We start from the raw sequence: 17,981 nt of genomic DNA on the forward strand, positions 1-17,981 counted from the left end.
CAAAAACTTTTTTGAGGGGAGCAGGGCTGGGGCAAAATGCAAATAGGACACACATCCCCCTCATGATACAGCAGCAGAAAAAAACATCTCTATCTTCTCCCAGCCGCGCTCTCCGGAGAAGTGAGGGTTTCTCTGGAAGCGGGTGGGCACTAGGACCCAGGAGGGGACCTTCCCGGGGTTTAGTAGTGACAGAGGGGTAGCATGGAGCGGGTTTCTCTGGAAGCGGGTGGGCACTAGGACCCAGGAGGGGACCTTCCCGGGGTTTAGCAGTGACAGAGGGGTAGCATGGAGCGGGTTTCTCTGGAAGCGGGTGGGCACTAGGACCCAGGAGGGGACCTTCCCGGGGTTTAGCAGTGACAGCGCGGTAGCGCGCGGAGCATGGAGCGGGCTATGGCTGCATGTTGTCTGCAGACATCTCTCATAATATCAAACGCCACCGGGATGGGAGGATTAACCGTGGGGATATAACCCATCCGCCGCGGCAGCCACCAACGCAGAGCAGCGGAGGATCAGGAAGGGAAGGATTGAGAGGTAACTACGCCGGGTCTCGTGCTGTCTCCGCGGCGGCTCGGGGTTTATCGTGACTGGAACGAGCCCGGGATCGGTGCCCCGGGTGGGCAGCTTCGCGTTGCACTGGCCGTCTCGCGGGCGGGTTGCCATAAGTCGCCCACCACGCGTGTCATGCCTTTCCTAGATTGGTTTCTGTGTTTAACTCCGGGAACCTCTGCAAATCGGCATCGCCGACCCTGAGAGAGCAGAGCCCCCCACAGCTTGTCTTATAATATCACGTGTTCGTCCACAAAACAGGTCTCCCCTAATACTGAAGTACTCTGCATATTGGGGAACAAACTGTTATTTAGTTGAAGCCGGAGCAGCCTGGGCTGTGTGTGGAAGCGGCAGCCTGGGCTGTGTGTGGAAGCGGCAGCCTGGGCTGTGTGTGTGGAAGCGGCAGCATGGGCTGTGTGTGTGGAAGCGGCAGCCTGGGCTGTGTGTGGGAGCTGCAGCCTGGGCTGTGTGTGGGAGCTGCAGCCTGGGCTGTGTGTGGAAGCGGCAGCATGGGCTGTGTGTGGAAGCGGCAGCATGGGCTGTGTGTGGGAGCGGCAGCCTGGGCTGTGTGTGGGAGCGGCAGCCTGGGCTGTGTGTGGAAGCGGCAGCCTGGGCTGTGTGTGTGAGCGGCAGCCTGGGCTGTGTGTGTGAGCGGCAGCCTGGGCTGTGTGTGGGAGCGGCAGCCTGGGCTGTGTGTGGGAGCGGCAGCCTGGGCTGTGTGTGGGAGCGGCAGCCTGGGCTGTGTGTGGGAGCGGCAGCCTGGGCTGTGTGTGGAAGCGGCAGCCTGGGCTGTGTGTGGAAGCGGCAGCCTGGGCTGTGTGTGGAAGCGGCAGCCTGGGCTGTGTGTGGGAGCGGCAGCCTGGGCTGTGTGTGGGAGCGGCAGCCTGGGCTGTGTGTGGAAGCGGCAGCCTGGGCTGTGTGTGGGAGCGGCAGCCTGGGCTGTGTGTGGAAGCGGCAGCCTGGGCTGTGTGTGGGAGCGGCAGCCTGGGCTGTGTGTGGGAGCGGCAGCCTGGGCTGTGTGTGGAAGCGGCAGCCTGGGCTGTGTGTGGGAGCGGCAGCCTGGGCTGTGTGTGGGAGCTGCAGCCTGGGCTGTGTGTGGGAGCTGCAGCCTGGGCTGTGTGTGGGAGCTGCAGCCTGGGCTGTGTGTGGGAGCTGCAGCCTGGGCTGTGTGTGGAAGCGGCAGCCTGGGCTGTGTGTGGAAGCGGCAGCCTGGGCTGTGTGTGGAAGCTGCAGCCTGGGCTGTGTGTGGGAGCTGCAGCCTGGGCTGTGTGTGGAAGCGGCAGCGGCAGCCTGGGCTGTGTGTGGAAGCGGCAGCCTGGGCTGTGTGTGGAAGCTGCAGCCTGGGCTGTGTGTGGGAGCTGCAGCCTGGGCTGACGCTGAGACACATATTTAGTGGGATGAGATGCCCTTCTACCAAACCGCTCACACGGACTGTAACCGTTCGCTTCCTGTGCTTGCGTGGCAGAAATGGGTTTTGTATTTCTTTTAAGGTTATGAAGCCGTTTTAAACGTAACTGCAGTTTCATTTCGTGGAAATTGTGTTTTGTGACGAGACTTAACCCTTCGTTGACAGAGGCGCATTACTTTGCAATGTATTGCATGCCCCTCTGGCAGCGAATGGGTTAAAATAAGTTAGAAAAACGCTATGGTGAGCCAGAAAAAAAACTCGGGGTAAATGTTATGGTGTAACAAAGTCCTTATTCATATGTGTAATTAGTATGTGAGCCCTGAGTATAGTCACTATACATTAGAAGAACTTTTAGGTTGGTTTATTACTCCCTCTCACTGGCAGCACTAATGTATTCAGCGCTGGTCCCTAAAGCAAGGAAGGGGTTAAGGCAGGGGCGGGCAACTCCAGTCCTGAAGGGCCACCAACAGGTCAGGTTTTAAGGATTTCCCTGCTTCAGCACAGGTGGCTCAGTCGTTGAGTGCACCACCTGTGCTGAGGCAGGGATATCCTTAAAACCTGTCCTGTTGGTGGCCCTTCAGGACTGGAGTTGCCCGTCCCTGGGATAATGGATCGCAGGCTCTAAACATTTGTTAGCGCCATTATCTCTTGCAGGGGTTGTCTCACTAATAGCACATTATCGGCGACATGTAACAGACTGCCCCGCACAGTTTCACAAAAGCGGAACTTAAAAACGGGTTTCCTGCGTACGTAACCAGAACACGACTGCAGAAATCTGCTATTGCTGCATTAAATTGCATGTTTTCTTTGCGTTATGATTTTAATAGGCAAAGAAGTGCACTTTGTGAATGTTGTTTGGGCCAGCTGTAAACAGCTAATAAATGAATCTATTAATCGATAAGCCCCATGCGTATAAGTGCAGTGTGCCTGCAAGGTAATGTATCCAGGTTTCTATTAATGCTGCATAGTGAAGGGAGAGAATACTGCAGGGTCACATATCAGACCGTACAAAGAGTGATAAGAGTATATTGAATTTATGGTCATTTTAAATAGTACTTGTATTGTATCAGTAGTTGGAATGATGACTCTGTGGAAGGTTACCATGGTAACTATAGGCCATCACAGGAGGCGACGGGGTTAACAATTTCAGTTGCATCCAGTCTAAAAATGGCCATTGTCAGCGCGCACTCAGAGCGGAAACAGGCGGACGCTCTCGTGTTGTGTGCAGGGGTTTGGGTATTTTTCCTGTCTGCTTTGGCCACTATTGCCTTTTAATCCACCCCGTGTAACCCTTTCCCCGCCAGAGGGTCAGCAACGCTTTTTAAAGCATCAGAATATCCGATTTAGTTTTGTTTTTTAACACAACATAGTGGATGAAAAATGACTGTTTTAGTAACAAACTATTTTCTCCATTCCCACGTGTTTTTCCTTGAACAAATGTCTCTGCTGAGTCAGTGGGCCAGCTAAATGACAAATTCCCAAACAGTATAAGTATATATATATAATTTTTTTTTTTTTTTTCAAACTGAGGATTTTAAATAAATGTTCTGACGTACTGGAAATGACGTGTTGCAGCCGAACTTTGTGTGCAAATAGGGGCGTTAGACAAGCTCCCTTCCTAACTGCAGTAGTTCTGCCCAACCGTATAACAGAAGTAGGCAAACTGTAGCAGCAGGGGCGGCCAACTCCAGTCCTCAAGGGCCACCAGCAGGTCAGGTTTTCAGGGTATCCCTGCTTCAGCTCCAGATGGCTCAATCATCAACTGAGCTACTGATTGAGCCACCTGTGCTGAAGCAGGGATATTCAGAAAACCTGACCTGTTGGTGGCCCTTGAAGACTGGAGTTGGCCACCCCTGGCATAACACCTAATCTGCATAGAGAGAAGTTCAAATATAGTCCTGGCACAGGAAGGGGACATTACCCTTATCTGGGTAACGCAGAGGGCAGCGTCCGTGCTGGCAGATTACTGCATGGCGTTTTATCAGCGCACATGGAATCGATCTGCATTCCCTGCCTGTGTCTGCGTCAGGTGCAAGAGGTTTGCTAAACACATTTGGAGCAGAACATTAGGGAGGTTTATGCCGTATCAGATCAGGAACTTTTGATATTAAAGCAGCCATCCCCTGCAGATGACTATAGGAGTTTAACGCCTCCAATGTTCGTACCTTGCTCCCTGAGCATATCCTGTGTGTTCAAAATGATGATTTTGATTATCTCTGGTGCCTGAGGTTACCATGGTAACATTGAGACTGCGCTGAAGAGACATTTTAACCTCCCAGACATTTAATATTTAAAAAGCTCCTAAACAGAGCATCTGATTTCAACAAAAAATACCACGTAGGAAAGGGCAGGAAAATACTAGTAAAAATAAGAAATGCAAAAAACGGCAACTCGCACAAATGACTGAAAAGAAAATGTCACGCTTAGCGTGATATATTGTATCAATGTGTGTCTTTAATTCCTCCTATTGCATCCCAATCTGATTCACACATGGCAGAACAGGGGGATCTTACCTGGGCAGGTTGGTGCTGAGAGACGCGGGGTGAAGATGCCCCTCCTAGCACTAAGGATACCCCAAGGTAGGCACTCAATAACATTATCTTTGTATGGAACAGTCAGTGTACACAGTGCTGTGCATGGGGGCGTTTCACAGCAACTAATTGGACCTTACAGTCCAGTTTCTATGGATTTTGTGGCACAGGGGTATAAAGCAACGCTCCCTAGGCCGCGAGAGCAGTCAAAGCAGGTTTTCCCACTTCATAGATTAGCGCCGTTAGCATGAAGCTGCTCCTTCTGCCTCTGTTAACTTTGTGTATATATGTCAGGGGTGGGCCACTCCAGCCTCAAAAGCGACCAACAGGTCAGGTTCTCAGTATATCCCTGCTTCAGCACAGGTGGTGCAGCATTCGACTGAGCCACTGATTGAGCCACCTGTGCTGAAGCAGGGATGTCCTGAAAACCTGACCTGTTGGTGGCCCCTGATATAAGCGCTAAACGCTGTGTACATGCAGGAAAGGAATAAGCGCTTGCTGGTCTTATGCACTTTTAGAAAATAATAGAATGCCCCCCACCCCCAAAAAGGATTTAAAAGGTACCGCTGATGGGCCTTGTATTAAGAGGGATTAGTGGTATGTAGATAACCAGGTATCGTAGAATGATCCAATTTATTAACGATCTCCCTGCTTGAGTATTAATGACCGTATTGAGCATGATGAGTGCAGCTGATGTCAGAGTTGGGGTGGTCTCTAGCACAGGTAAGTGGGGGGCTGGTCTCTAGCACGGGGAAGTGAGGGGCTGGTCTCTAGCACAGGGAAGAGGGGGGCTGGTCTCCAGCACTGGGAAGTAGGGGGCTGGTCTCTAGCACAGGGAAGTGGGTGGTTGGTCTCTAGCACAGGGAAGAGGGGGGCTGGTCTCTGGCACAGGGAAGTGGGTGGTTGGTCTCTAGCACAGGGAAGAGGGGGGCTGGTCTCCAGCACTGGGAAGTGGGGGGCTGGTCTCTAGCACGGGGAAGTGGGTGGTTGGTCTCTAGCACATGGAAGTGGAGGGCTGGTCTCTAGCACAGGGAAGTGGGTGGTTGGTCTCTAGCACTGGGAAGTGGGGGGCTGGTCTCCAGCATGGGGAAGTGGGGGGCTAGTCTCTAGCACGGGGAAGTGGGTGGTTGGTCTCTAGCACATGGAAGTGGAGGGCTGGTCTCTAGCACAGGGAAGTGGAGGGCTGGTCTCTAGCACAGGGAAGTGGGGGGCTGGTCTCTAGCACAGGGAAGTGGGTGGTTGGTCTCTAGCACTGGGAAGTGGGGGGCTGGTCTCCAGCATGGGGAAGTGGGGGGCTAGTCTCTAGCACGGGGAAGTGGGTGGTTGGTCTCTAGCACATGGAAGTGGAGGGCTGGTCTCTAGCACAGGGAAGTGGAGGGCTGGTAGCCATGGGAACTAAGAGTACTCTTTCTTCATGCTTTCCTTTCAATTAACCCCTTCAGAACCAAAGGTATCTTCTTTGCTGTTTTTTTTCCGACCCCTTTTAGCACTAAAGGGGTTACCAATATATATATATATATATATATATATATATATATATATATATATATATATATATATATATCAGGGTTGGCCAACTCCAGTTCTCAAGGGCCACCAACAGGTCAGGTTTTCATGATATCCTTGGTTCAACACAGGTGGCTAAGTCTTCAACTGAACCACTGATATAGCCACCTGTGCTGAAGCAGGGATATCCCTATTACCTGACCTGGTGGTGGCCCTTGAGGACTGGAGTTGGTCACTTCTGCTATCTATAGATAGATGTATATCAAAAATAACCCTACATTATTTTCGTCTGATTGTGTACGTCATTGGAGAACCATGCAGTAGTTTTGTAGACGAGAAATATTCATGTAAAATAAAATTGTTGAAGGATCTTGAAAAAAAACAGCCAGTTGCTGCACAATTTCTAAAGACTGTTTTAGAACGCGTAATAACTGCGTGTTTCGGATTACTGCGACACCGCCCTCCTCCATTAGGGACCAGTCTCTAAAAACCCCGTATGCTTTGCTTTGTAAAGCTCTGTACAATTTCATCTATCAAGGGCTCTCGTGGGGTTCATTAAATGATGTAATAACCTGCTACAAATATACATTTCTCCAGGTCCAATAGAAATCCCTGAACTGCAAACCTGTGAAACTAACCCTTCTAATGGGATTTGCAATGTCTGAAAGGGTGCTACCCCATGTAGCTAATTTATTTATAAAATGTTTTACCAGGAAGTAATACATTGAGAGTTACCTCTTGTTTTCAAGTATGTCCTGGGCACAGAGAAAAACAAATAGTACATGGTTACAAGTACAGTTACATAAATGAACAGGGTATACATTATATACAAGACATTGCGTGCACAGTTAAAGAAAATATATATTATGAGCGTATGAAACAGTTACAATGTGAGACAGCCTTAGATTTGAAAGAACTTAAACTGGTGCTGGATGTGAGAGTCTCTGGTAGGTTGTTCCAGTTTTGGGGTGCATGGAAGGAGAAGGAGGAACATCAGTTATAACGCAGCTACTTGGTTGTATTAATAATCATGCGTGTCCACCACCAGTCGTTATAGTTTTGGGGTACTCTCTTCTGTGTTCATTAATGGTGTGAGTTGTGGTATTTGTGAATCTGCAAGGGTTAATAAGCCTGAAGGGCCGCACTTCTGCTGCTGCTGGGACATTCTGTAGGGTGCTTGCCATCCCACAGCATCTGTTGAAACCAGAGAACATGCTTGTCAAAACAAGGTCATTTCACAAAGCATACCCTGGTCTTCACTGAAGCTGTGTGTGTGTGTGTGTGTGTGTGTGTACACATATACACATATTTATTTAATGCAATAAAGCAAGTGTTACTTTAAAAATACTGTTACAGGGATACATAAAACAGGAACGACATTAAACTTTTACCCTTGTGATCTTGAACAGGTCAAGTTTTCTCAATGCTTCTCGGGTACCAAATTTAGAGTGTAAGCTCTTTGTAGCAGCTGACAGGACTTTACTTGGAGGGTACCACTTTATGTTCATCTCTGAATACCCCGCCAGAACGATGTAAGGAATAAACCACGTGTGTCTAGAAACGGGTAAAACGGTCTGTAGAAGCGTACGTTTGTGCATCACATTTGTGTTAATTCAGTGAGCCCCAGAGCACTTGAATGGAAAGTTTTGGCTTATCTCGATATGTTACTTTGGGGCTTTTTGAGTACTCTCCAAAATCTTTTGTCAATTAACCCCTTCAATACCCCTGTGTCCTCCAACACTCCAAAAAGCAGCAGGGCACCATCTGTGCAGTGTATACATGCTGTCTGTGCGGTGTATACATGCTGTCTGTGTGGTGTATACATGCTGTCTGTGTGGTGTATACATGCTGTCTGTGCAGTGTATACATGCTGTCTGTGCAGTGTATACATGCTGTCTGTGCGGTGTATACATGCTGTCTGTGTGGTGTATACATGCTGTCTGTGCGGTGTATACATGCTGTCTGTGCGGTGTATACATGCTATCTGTGCGGTGTATACATGCTATCTGTGCAGTGTATACATGCTGTCTGTGCGGTGTATACATGCTATCTGTGCAGTGTATACATGCTGTCTGTGCGGTGTATACATGCTATCTGTGCAGTGTATACATGCTGTCTGTGCAGTGTATACATGCTGTCTGTGCAGTGTATACATGCTGTCTGTGCGGTGTATACATGCTGTCTGTGCGGTGTATACATGCTGTCTGTGCGGTGTATACATGCTGTCTGTGCGGTGTATACATGCTATCTGTGCGGTGTATACATGCTATCTGTGCGGTGTATACATGCTATCTGTGCGGTGTATACATGCTATCTGTGCGGTGTATACATGCTATCTGTGCGGTGTATACATGCTATCTGTGCGGTGTATACATGCTATCTGTGCGGTGTATACATGCTGTCTGTGTGGTGTATACATGCTATCTGTGCAGTGTATACATGCTGTCTGTGCAGTGTATACATGCAATCTGTGCAGTGTATACATGCAATCTGTGCAGTGTATACATGCTATCTGTGCAGTGTATACATGCAATCTGTGCAGTGTATACATGCAATCTGTGCAGTGTATACATGCTATCTGTGCAGTGTATACATGCTGTCTGTGCAGTGTATACATGCTGTCTGTGCAGTGTATACATGCTGTCTGTGCAGTGTATACATGCTGTCTGTGCAGTGTATACATGCTGTCTGTGCAGTGTATACATGCTGTCTGTGCAGTGTATACATGCTGTCTGTGCAGTGTATACATGCTGTCTGTGCAGTGTATACATGCTGTCTGTGCAGTGTATACATGCTGTCTGTGCAGTGTATACATGCTGTCTGTGCAGTGTATACATGCTGTCTGTGCAGTGTATACATGCTGTCTGTGCAGTGTATACATGCTGTCTGTGCAGTGTATACATGCTGTCTGTGCAGTGTATACATGCTGTCTGTGCAGTGTATACATGCTGTCTGTGCAGTGTATACATGCTGTCTGTGCAGTGTATACATGCTGTCTGTGCAGTGTATACATGCTGTCTGTGCAGTGTATACATGCTGTCTGTGCAGTGTATACATGCTGTCTGTGCAGTGTATACATGCTGTCTGTGCAGTGTATACATGCTGTCTGTGCAGTGTATACATGCTGTCTGTGCAGTGTATACATGCTGTCTGTGCAGTGTATACATGCTGTCTGTGCAGTGTATACATGCTGTCTGTGCAGTGTATACATGCTGTCTGTGCAGTGTATACATGCTGTCTGTGCAGTGTATACATGCTATCTGTGCAGTGTATACATGCTATCTGTGCAGTGTATACATGCTGTACGGAATGCTAACATGTTTTTATAACCTGCATTTACTTTCCTATGTCACATGCGCTTCTGATTGGGACGTGTCTGAATTTTCTGGTGGGCAGTTTGTGTGAGTCTTCAGTTGGTCCTAAAATAAAGAGCATGGCTGGCTACGTATTTTATTATGTATATTACAAAATAACGGCAAGTAATATTTAAGTGTAAAGTAAGTCCTTTTCCACCCTCTGAATGTGCGCTCCACTGGGCATTTTAGTAAAAATGACTTTCGCGTTCAGCCCTAATTACTGAAGCTTTGGAATCCGTGCATCATTTCTAAACCCGTTTCATTATTGGTGCTAACTCCTAATGAAAACGCTGCGCTTTATCTATTCCATCATATTTCTTGTTGTGCCGTTTATGCCCACATTTGTGTACCTGAAAAAAGCGATTATCATTTTAGTGAGCAAAGAGATCAACTTTGACCAATTTATTTGAAAGCTACAGAATAAGATAATCTAGGTTTGCTTAAACTGTTTCACGGTTCTATGGTTCGCAGCGCCATGTCGTTAAAACTGCTTTCCTTTAATGTAATCATGTACTGGGTCTTAATGAGCTGCTGGGGATAGGAAGTAGTTTCCTAGTTGGGTTATACCCATGGGTATGGGTTATGGGTTATATCCTTCTGTACCTGGCTAATTGTAACCGGAAGCGTCTGATTACAGAGACAGAATTGGGGGGTTTGGTCCAAAACATTGCATTTAAATTGAAAAGTGATGATTTTTTTTTTATCAGTGAGACTCCATTGAATTCTCCGTCAGAAACTTCTGCTGCTAAAAAAAAAAGTAATAATCTGTGACTTTATGAGACTTCTAGAAAATCAGTGACTGGACAGGTGTGTGATTAGATTGTAAGCTCTCCGGGACAGGGATCGCCTTTCCTATTGTCTGATATTTTGTTTGTTGATCTTGTTGTATTAGAATTTCCTGTACTGTATTGTCGCATTTGTAAAGCGCTAAGTACACTGTGGGCGCTGTATACATAAAGATATATATTCGTGTGGCGGACACGGCGTACTATATTGCACAGGAAGCTCTGGCGGCCATGTACGGTATAACATTGGTGCACACACCTGCATACGGGGTGCTGCTGTGCATCAGAACACAAGCCGGTTTTAGCTTCTCTGCTAGTTCCGGATTTCCGGTTTGTTGGGGGCTTTTTCGAAAGCCTCAGATGCAGGAAGTTGTGTCCGTTGCTTGTTTTCAGAAACTAAAGGAAGTAAGAGAATTAGCTGTTTTTCTGTGTGCTGGTGTTTTCTGGAAAGAGACAGTTGAATGGGCACTGACGCAGCTGAGAGCAAATATGGCCTAAAAAGCAACAATGCTACATTCTTCCTTTTCCCCCCCTTATTATTTGTGCATGTGACAATGTATAATTCTACATTCGTATCTAAACTGGCAATCGTTTGGTGCTCTAGTTATAAACCTGTCAAAATCCTCATTGTGTGCCTAACATAATGGACGCCTTCTAACTTTTTGCTGCAGTCTGCGAAATGCTGCAGCTGATATGTAACAGTATATTGCTAAGTGTAACATTACTGTTACAGCTTTCAGAGTAATAGACAGTCTGCTGTTTGGAACACAGCAACAGACCTGTTTGTGATACTTTGTTGCCAAAAGGCTGAGCTAAAAAAGGTGTTGGAGCCTGTTTCCAATCAGGAAGTGGATATGACTTTCTAACTGGTTGCTGCAGCAACCAAACAGATGATCAGTACATCATTAAAATAATGCAGACAGTTTTATGTAATACTTTTTTCACGTTTTGCTTCTTTAACCCTCCCCCCGAATGCCCAAAGTTTATTTCAGTTATATCCCCTAACAGCGATAGGAGCTCCACACCAATATAACTACATATTGTAAGCTCTGCCCTCAGCAATACTTATAAATTCCATGTATCACAGTGCTTTGTAAGTATATCAACCCCAGGGGATATATAGAGTTGCAACATGGTATGGAGCAACTGAGGATATACTTTGTGACAAGTTAATGGCATGTATCTATTCTAGCAGCATGTCTTACCGCAGTGATTCTCAACAGGGGGTTCTGGAACCCCTGGGGGTTTGTGAGGCGTCTCCAAGGGGTTCACCGCCAAAATAATGTACTGGCGGCTCCCAGGAAGTATATAGCGGGGTCCTGAGCACGTGTGGGGGCTGCACACTTAGTAAGGCCCCAAACAACACCTTAGTGTGAGGGTGATAGCGCTCTCACTTACAGCAAGAGCTTCCAAAGTCACTCCCCACAATGCTTTGCATCCACAGCAGCAAGGCATTGTGGGACGTGACTTTGGAAGCTCCTGCAGTGAGTGACAGCTACACCCCCCCATGCTGCATGCAAACACTGAGTTGCAGTTTGGGGAATTATTAAGCGTGTGTTCCCCCCACGAGCTCAGGACACCGTACAGCCTGGGATCGGTCACACAGCTTTGTTAGCGACAGTCTTATCAGTGGGCGATAAGATTTAGTAATTAGGGGTTCGGGGTATAAATATTTTCTGGTAGGGGAGCACAGTGTACCACAGCTTTTGAACCACTGTCCTACTGTAACTACTGCTATTATTTTGTGTATACAGCTAGCTCTGAACTAACGGTAACTTTGTCTACTTGAACTTGTGTGAACTACGGTGTACGGATACTCAGCCCTTTTGTCATTATTCACGTCTGCATTCCCCTTCCTGCAGCTTGCTGCAGTTCTGCTTTGATTCATACGATTGCCACGTCCTGTGGAAAGTTATAGCTACAACACCAAATAACCACTGTGTGGTCACAGGGCCCAGCAACGCTTTGCATAGAAAGGTGTTACGTGCTCTATCGGCACCCAAGGAGTTAATCCCACTATCTTTGCACAGACGTGACATAACGTTTCAGTATTAATTACCGGCGTGTCATATATCCGGGAAGCGTTCGGCTCTACATTTCCAAGTTGTGAAAAATGTAAAAGTTAGCCGTCGCGGAGCGCTGTTCAGAAGAGGCGCGTGGGATCGTTATTAATAGGCGGCCTTCTTTTCGCCTGACACTGGAGGTTCCAGGGTTATTACGTCTGACAAGGTCAGATTAAAGAGCCACTTGTGACGGTGTGTTTAAGAATTGATCATGATAGATGACTTCAGAGGGACTTGAAATGTATTTATTGTAATGTCATTAGGTGCCGGTGACAGATACAGACGTGAGAGCGGAAATATTGACTCTCTACTTTATACCATTTATATTTGGTAAAGGTTAGATATGATTAAATCCTCTTAATCTAGGGCAGGGGTGAGCAACGCCAGTCAGCAAGAGCTACCAACAGGTCAGGTTTTCAGGATATCCCTGCTTCAGCACACTTGGTTCAGTCTTCGACTGATCCAGCCATCTTTGCTGAAGCAGGGATATCCTTAAAACCTGACCTGATGGTAGCTCTTGAGGACTAGAGTTGGCCGCCCCTGATCTAAAGTACCGGTATATGATGGTTAGCAATGCAATAGTTACAGTCCGTTCCTGCCTAGTAAGTACCCCACGGTTTTTGTCCTGATTGCCTGAAGGGCTTTGCTTCATTATAATTGCTATTTTGGCCTCAATTATCTAAATATTCATACGTGCCCGTGGAATATTTCTTTGCTGTCTTTTAATCTAGTTCCGTTTATAATATTCTCCCCCATCTTTACTTACACGGGGTGTGCAGTGGTTTACGACGGCGAGTACACATGCACTTCGTTGTTAGGTTATCATTTGTAATATTCATTGTGGTACAGTTTTAAAAGCAAACAGACAAAGTTTAAGTGAATTATTATGTATCGTTTCATCCTGCGACTGCAAACCTTAACTTCACACCAAGAGGAATGGGGGGTTTATAATTGGCAATAAATATTCCTGGTTAAGGTTTTATTTACCTGCTCATCAACCTATCAGTCATTAAAAAGACACTGGTCCGGTACACGTGGAAATCTTTTGTAATCAAAACGGTGGGAATCTGGCACTTTTCTACCAGAGCACACCTAGATAGAATGTAACTGGAACGGGTCACTAATTTAGGGGTAACTGCATATGAGATGTTATAGCAGGGGTGGCTAACTTCAGTCCTCAAGGGGTCAGGTTTTCAGGATATCCCTGCTTCAGAGATAGCTTTAGCACAAGTGGTTCAATCAGCCCCTGCTTCAGCACAGGTGGCTCAATCTGATTGAGCCACCTGTGCTGAAGCAGGGAGCCTTTAAAACCTGAGCTGTTGGTAGCTCTTGAAACTGGAGTTGGCTACCCCAGCATTAATATGTAGAGGTAAAGTCACTGTGTGGGAATGTGCACAAATGTTCTGCCCGGCCTGCACTCCTGAATTAAAAGGAAAGCTGATGAAGCGACTTTATTGCCAACTGTGTAAAACTACAAAGCTTTTTTTTTTAAAGAAAGAAATAGTTTATAAAGCTCTTTGTCATATTGTTCTTTTTTAACCCCTGGGCTGCCAGACGGCCTGCGATTACACGTGAATGTGAATCATTACAATTTCCCATTACCAAGCAATTGTTTATAAAAAAAAATAATAAAAATGGCCATTTCTAACAGTCTTGAAAATTCTACAAATATGTTATCAATATATTTCCAGAAAAGTAATTTTTTTTAGTGAAGGGATTAGAAAATAAAAAAAAAGCATAAGAAAAACATTTGTATTTATTGGGAAAAAGTAAGTATGACGGATGCGGGATGCTTTCAATTAGTAACATTTTTACATAGTACATTTTTTTAAATGAAATAGTCAACACTCCACTTTAACATGAGGGGTGTCACTGTATGAAATGAGGCTGTTTATACAATGCTGAGCCCGCATGTACTACTAATAATGCTTACATGTGAATGGCACCTTTTGTATTAGTTTCTGCTTAAAGGTGCAGCTCCCCCTGGTAGCTACGTAGAAACCTTACAGTGGCCAATTGAATGTGCTGTGATTTCTGCTTTCATTAAACAATAGATAAATACAAGCATTATGGTATATTTTTTGTTTATAATTATGTCTATTCTAAAAAATAAAAAAAAATGTAAAATAAATTATATATTTGTCATTTGTAGAGTAAACTCATGGAACAAAACATAAACAACTTAGATTTTGCACATTAACCTTGCCGGCGTCACACTTTGCAGCTAGGTGCGATGAACCTCTTCAGAACTCTGCTCTGTTTCACTTTCTATCTTGAATAATGCTCTTAATTCAATTAGACCAGGACTGGCTAACTCCAGTCCTCAAGGGCCACCAACCGGTCAGATTTTCAGGATATCACTGCTTCAGCACAGGTGGTGCGGTCAAAGACTGAGGCACTGATTGAGCCACATGTGCTGAAGCCTGGATATCCTGAAAACCTGTCCTGTTGGTGGCCCTTGAGGACTGGAGTTGGCCAGCCCTGAATTAGATCATCATTATTATGTCTGATTTAAAACTGTACAATCTGCTCTTTGCCATGATCAAACTAGTACACATGAAACCAGCAAACAGACAACCCAACTAATGTCTCTCTCCATAGAAAATCTATTTGTCTGTCTGTCTATTTCTCTAAGGATATCTGCACATCCCTCTGTGATAGGTTGATTGGACTGTCACTCACCCAGGGACAGCCAATGAGACTGGACATCCTGTATAATGAGACTGGACATTGGCTATGTAGCATCTTAAGTGTCACATATGAAGTGTCTGTGAAGTTGATTTGGTGGTGAGGAATACAAGAACTGGATTTTGCACTTTGGGCAGGGATTTACTTTCCTATTGTCTAACTTTGCTGCACTTCTTGTAGTATTATAATTCCCTGTACTGTATTGTCTTTGTAAAGTGCTGAGTGTACAGTCTGCACTATACAAATAAAGATATACATACACCCCCATCTGTTACAGACTGAGCGGCCTCTCACTCACCCAGGAAACACTGGGGGAGGGGATTTTAATGCAGTGGAGAAAGCAAGGAGTGGAGGAGACACGAGGTGAAGAAGGATTGTAGTATGCACAGAGAGGAGCAGACACAGTAAAGAGGGAGTGAAAAGAGGGGCAGAGGAGACAGACAGTGGAGAGCAGTGTGCACATGGGGAGGAAAGACAGCAAGGTGAGGAGGAAACAGAGAGACCGCAAGGAGAGGAGAGTGTAGTATGCACAAAAGGAGCAGACGCAGGGAGTGCGAGGAGAGGAGATGGCAAAGAGGAGCAGGGTATGACAGAGGAGATAGTAAGGTGGGGGAGAGGGGACAAGAACCAGCAAGACATTTACAGGGAGGGGTGAAAACAAAGAGTAGTGTTTAATTAATAACCTTTCCGATCTCCTAGGTTGTGTATGTTACGCCGGGTACAGCTAGTTTTACATTCTGCTATAATGAGACATTGTGCTTTTTCCACCACCTAGTAATTCTTACTTTGTAGATTAAATTACTATGATTTTTTCTGAACTCAGTCATGCCTTTATTTGGAAGAACTATACATTTGAAACTGCAATATCCATAGAAGTGGATTACTTTAAATGTCATTAATAATGGAAACTTAAATTATTGTTATTGAACAGTGAGCTGAATATTATCTCATGATTGAAAAGTACAACCTTTTTTTTGCATTTTCTATGATACAATACATACATTATTGCAATCCAAAATGTAGGCACAATTGTAACGTTGCTGACTGCAAAACAGGATACGGACTCGCAGGGCAGAGGTAGGGAGTAATACACGACCTTGGCCTGGGATCAGAGGCCTGGGATGCTGTGGTAATCAGGTCTGGTTCCGAGGTTGCGGCAGGCAGCAGGCAAAGGCGAGTCAGGTCCGGTTCTGAGGTCGAGGCAGGCGGCAGGCAAAGGGTAGTCAGATTCAGTTCCAAGGTCAAGACAGGCAGCAGGCAAAACAAAGGCAAGGGAGAGCGCAGACAGGATAGAGTAACAAGGACTTTGCATGATTAAAGGCTAGTAGCAACTGCCTGCTATTTAAAGGCCAGAGGCAGCTCCTGGCAATGTGATCCAAGGAGAGGCCGATTTCCTGTCAGGGGAGTAAGGACAGGATTTGCCAGGAAGCAAGTTGGCCATGGTGGCTCGGACCAGATAATGTCACTTCCTGTCTTCATTCATCCTGAATGTTCAGACAGATTCATTATAGTATTCCCCCCTTCAGAGTCGAATTCCGGGGCGGCCAGGTCCAGGTTTTGCTGGCTGATGACGATGGAACACCTTGACTAGGGCTGGAACATGAAGATCTTGAGACTTCACCCAGCCCCTTCCTCTGGACCATACCCCTTCCAGTCCACCAGATACTGAATTGATCCCATGGACATACGATAGTCAAGTATTTGTTGTACCTCATACTCAATTTGACCTTCAACGGTTACCGGATTAGGAGTAGTAAGGTCCTCTGAAAAGCGATTTTTCACCACAGGTTTCAGAAGGGATACGTGGAACGTGGTGGGAATTTTTAATGAAGAGGGGAGCTCCAGTTGATAAGTGACTTCATTGATCTTCCGGATGATATTGTAGGGACCAATGAATCGTGGTCCGAGTTTATCAGAAGGTTGGCGTAGACTGATGTTCCTCGTTGAGAGCCATATTTTATCGTCGATGGAGTATGGGTGTGATGGCCTCAGATGTTTATCACAGACTTTTTTACTCTCTCAGTAGCTGAGTAAAGGGTTGCCTGAATCCCCTTCCAAAGGTCCTGCAAGTTCTGTGCCCTGGCTGGAACACCTGTTGCTGGAGAATGAATGGGAAGGGTGCGGGGATGATAACCCCAAGCTTCAAAAAATGGAGAACAGCCCAGAGAGTCATGAGATAAACTGTTGCGTACAAATTCTGCCAGCGGTTGGAGTTCTGCCCAATCATTCTGATGTTCATTAATATAACATATGAGGTATTGTTCCAAGGATTGGTTGGTGCGCTCAGTTTGCCCATTGGATTGCGGGTGGTAGGCAAAGTGAAAGTTCAATACCCAATCTCCTGCAGAACGCCTTCCAAAATCTCTAAATGAACTGGGACCCCTGTCCAAGCCGCTCTGTAAAGGCAGTCCATGCAGATGAAATACCTACTTGGTGATGTCTGCCAGTTCAGAAGAAGAGGGAAGCTTTTTAAAGGGGTATGAAATGAGCCTGTTTTGTAAAATGGTAAACAATAACCAGAATTGTCATCATACCCTGAGAGGGGGCAAGTTTCACAATAAAGTCCATGGATATCTGTGTCGAGGGACTAGAGGGTATCAACAATAGTTGCAGAAGCCCACAGGGTAGTGTTCGGGGAACCTTAGTTCGGGCACATACACTGCAGGCTGAGACGAAATCCTGTACCTCAGGTTTTTAATTTTGGCCACCAAAAAGTCCTCTCAACAAGTTCACATGTCTTCCGAACCCCTGGGTGGCCTGCAAGTTTTGATTTGTGTTCCCATCATAGGACCTCCTGCCGGAGTGAAGGAGGAACAAAAAGTTTGGATGGAGGAATCGCTATTCCAGCAGGCACCTTGTTCTGGGCTTTCTGAATACGATGGAGGATTGTAATTGCTGACACCATTTTAGTTGAGGGAATGATGGGACCCTTGTCCGTAGAATCAGTGTCATCCGTGGAGAACTTGCGTGATATGGCATCCACCTTTACATTCTTGCAACTCGGCTGGTAGGAGATCACGTAATTAAAGCGAGTGAAAGAGTGCTCATCTAGCCTGGCGAATGTTTAACCTGCGTGCTCCCTCGAGGTATTCCTGCGC

At 46.2% G+C, this 17,981-nt stretch overlaps 1 protein-coding gene across 1 annotated transcript in view; it reads left to right on the plus strand.

Annotated features, from left to right (window-relative positions):
• The first annotated feature begins 220 nt into the window (after positions 1–220).
• Positions 221–17,981, plus strand: part of FOXN3 (forkhead box N3) — a 188,321-nt gene continuing 170,560 nt past the window's right edge. Inside the window, exon 1 of the mRNA XM_075614573.1 lies at positions 221–531. The gene's annotated coding sequence lies outside the window, so the exon portion shown is untranslated. The remainder of the gene's footprint in view (positions 532–17,981) is intronic.

The sequence above is a fragment of the Ascaphus truei genome, chromosome 9 (assembly GCF_040206685.1).
Source record: "Ascaphus truei isolate aAscTru1 chromosome 9, aAscTru1.hap1, whole genome shotgun sequence".
Classification (NCBI taxonomy): domain Eukaryota; kingdom Metazoa; phylum Chordata; class Amphibia; order Anura; family Ascaphidae; genus Ascaphus; species Ascaphus truei.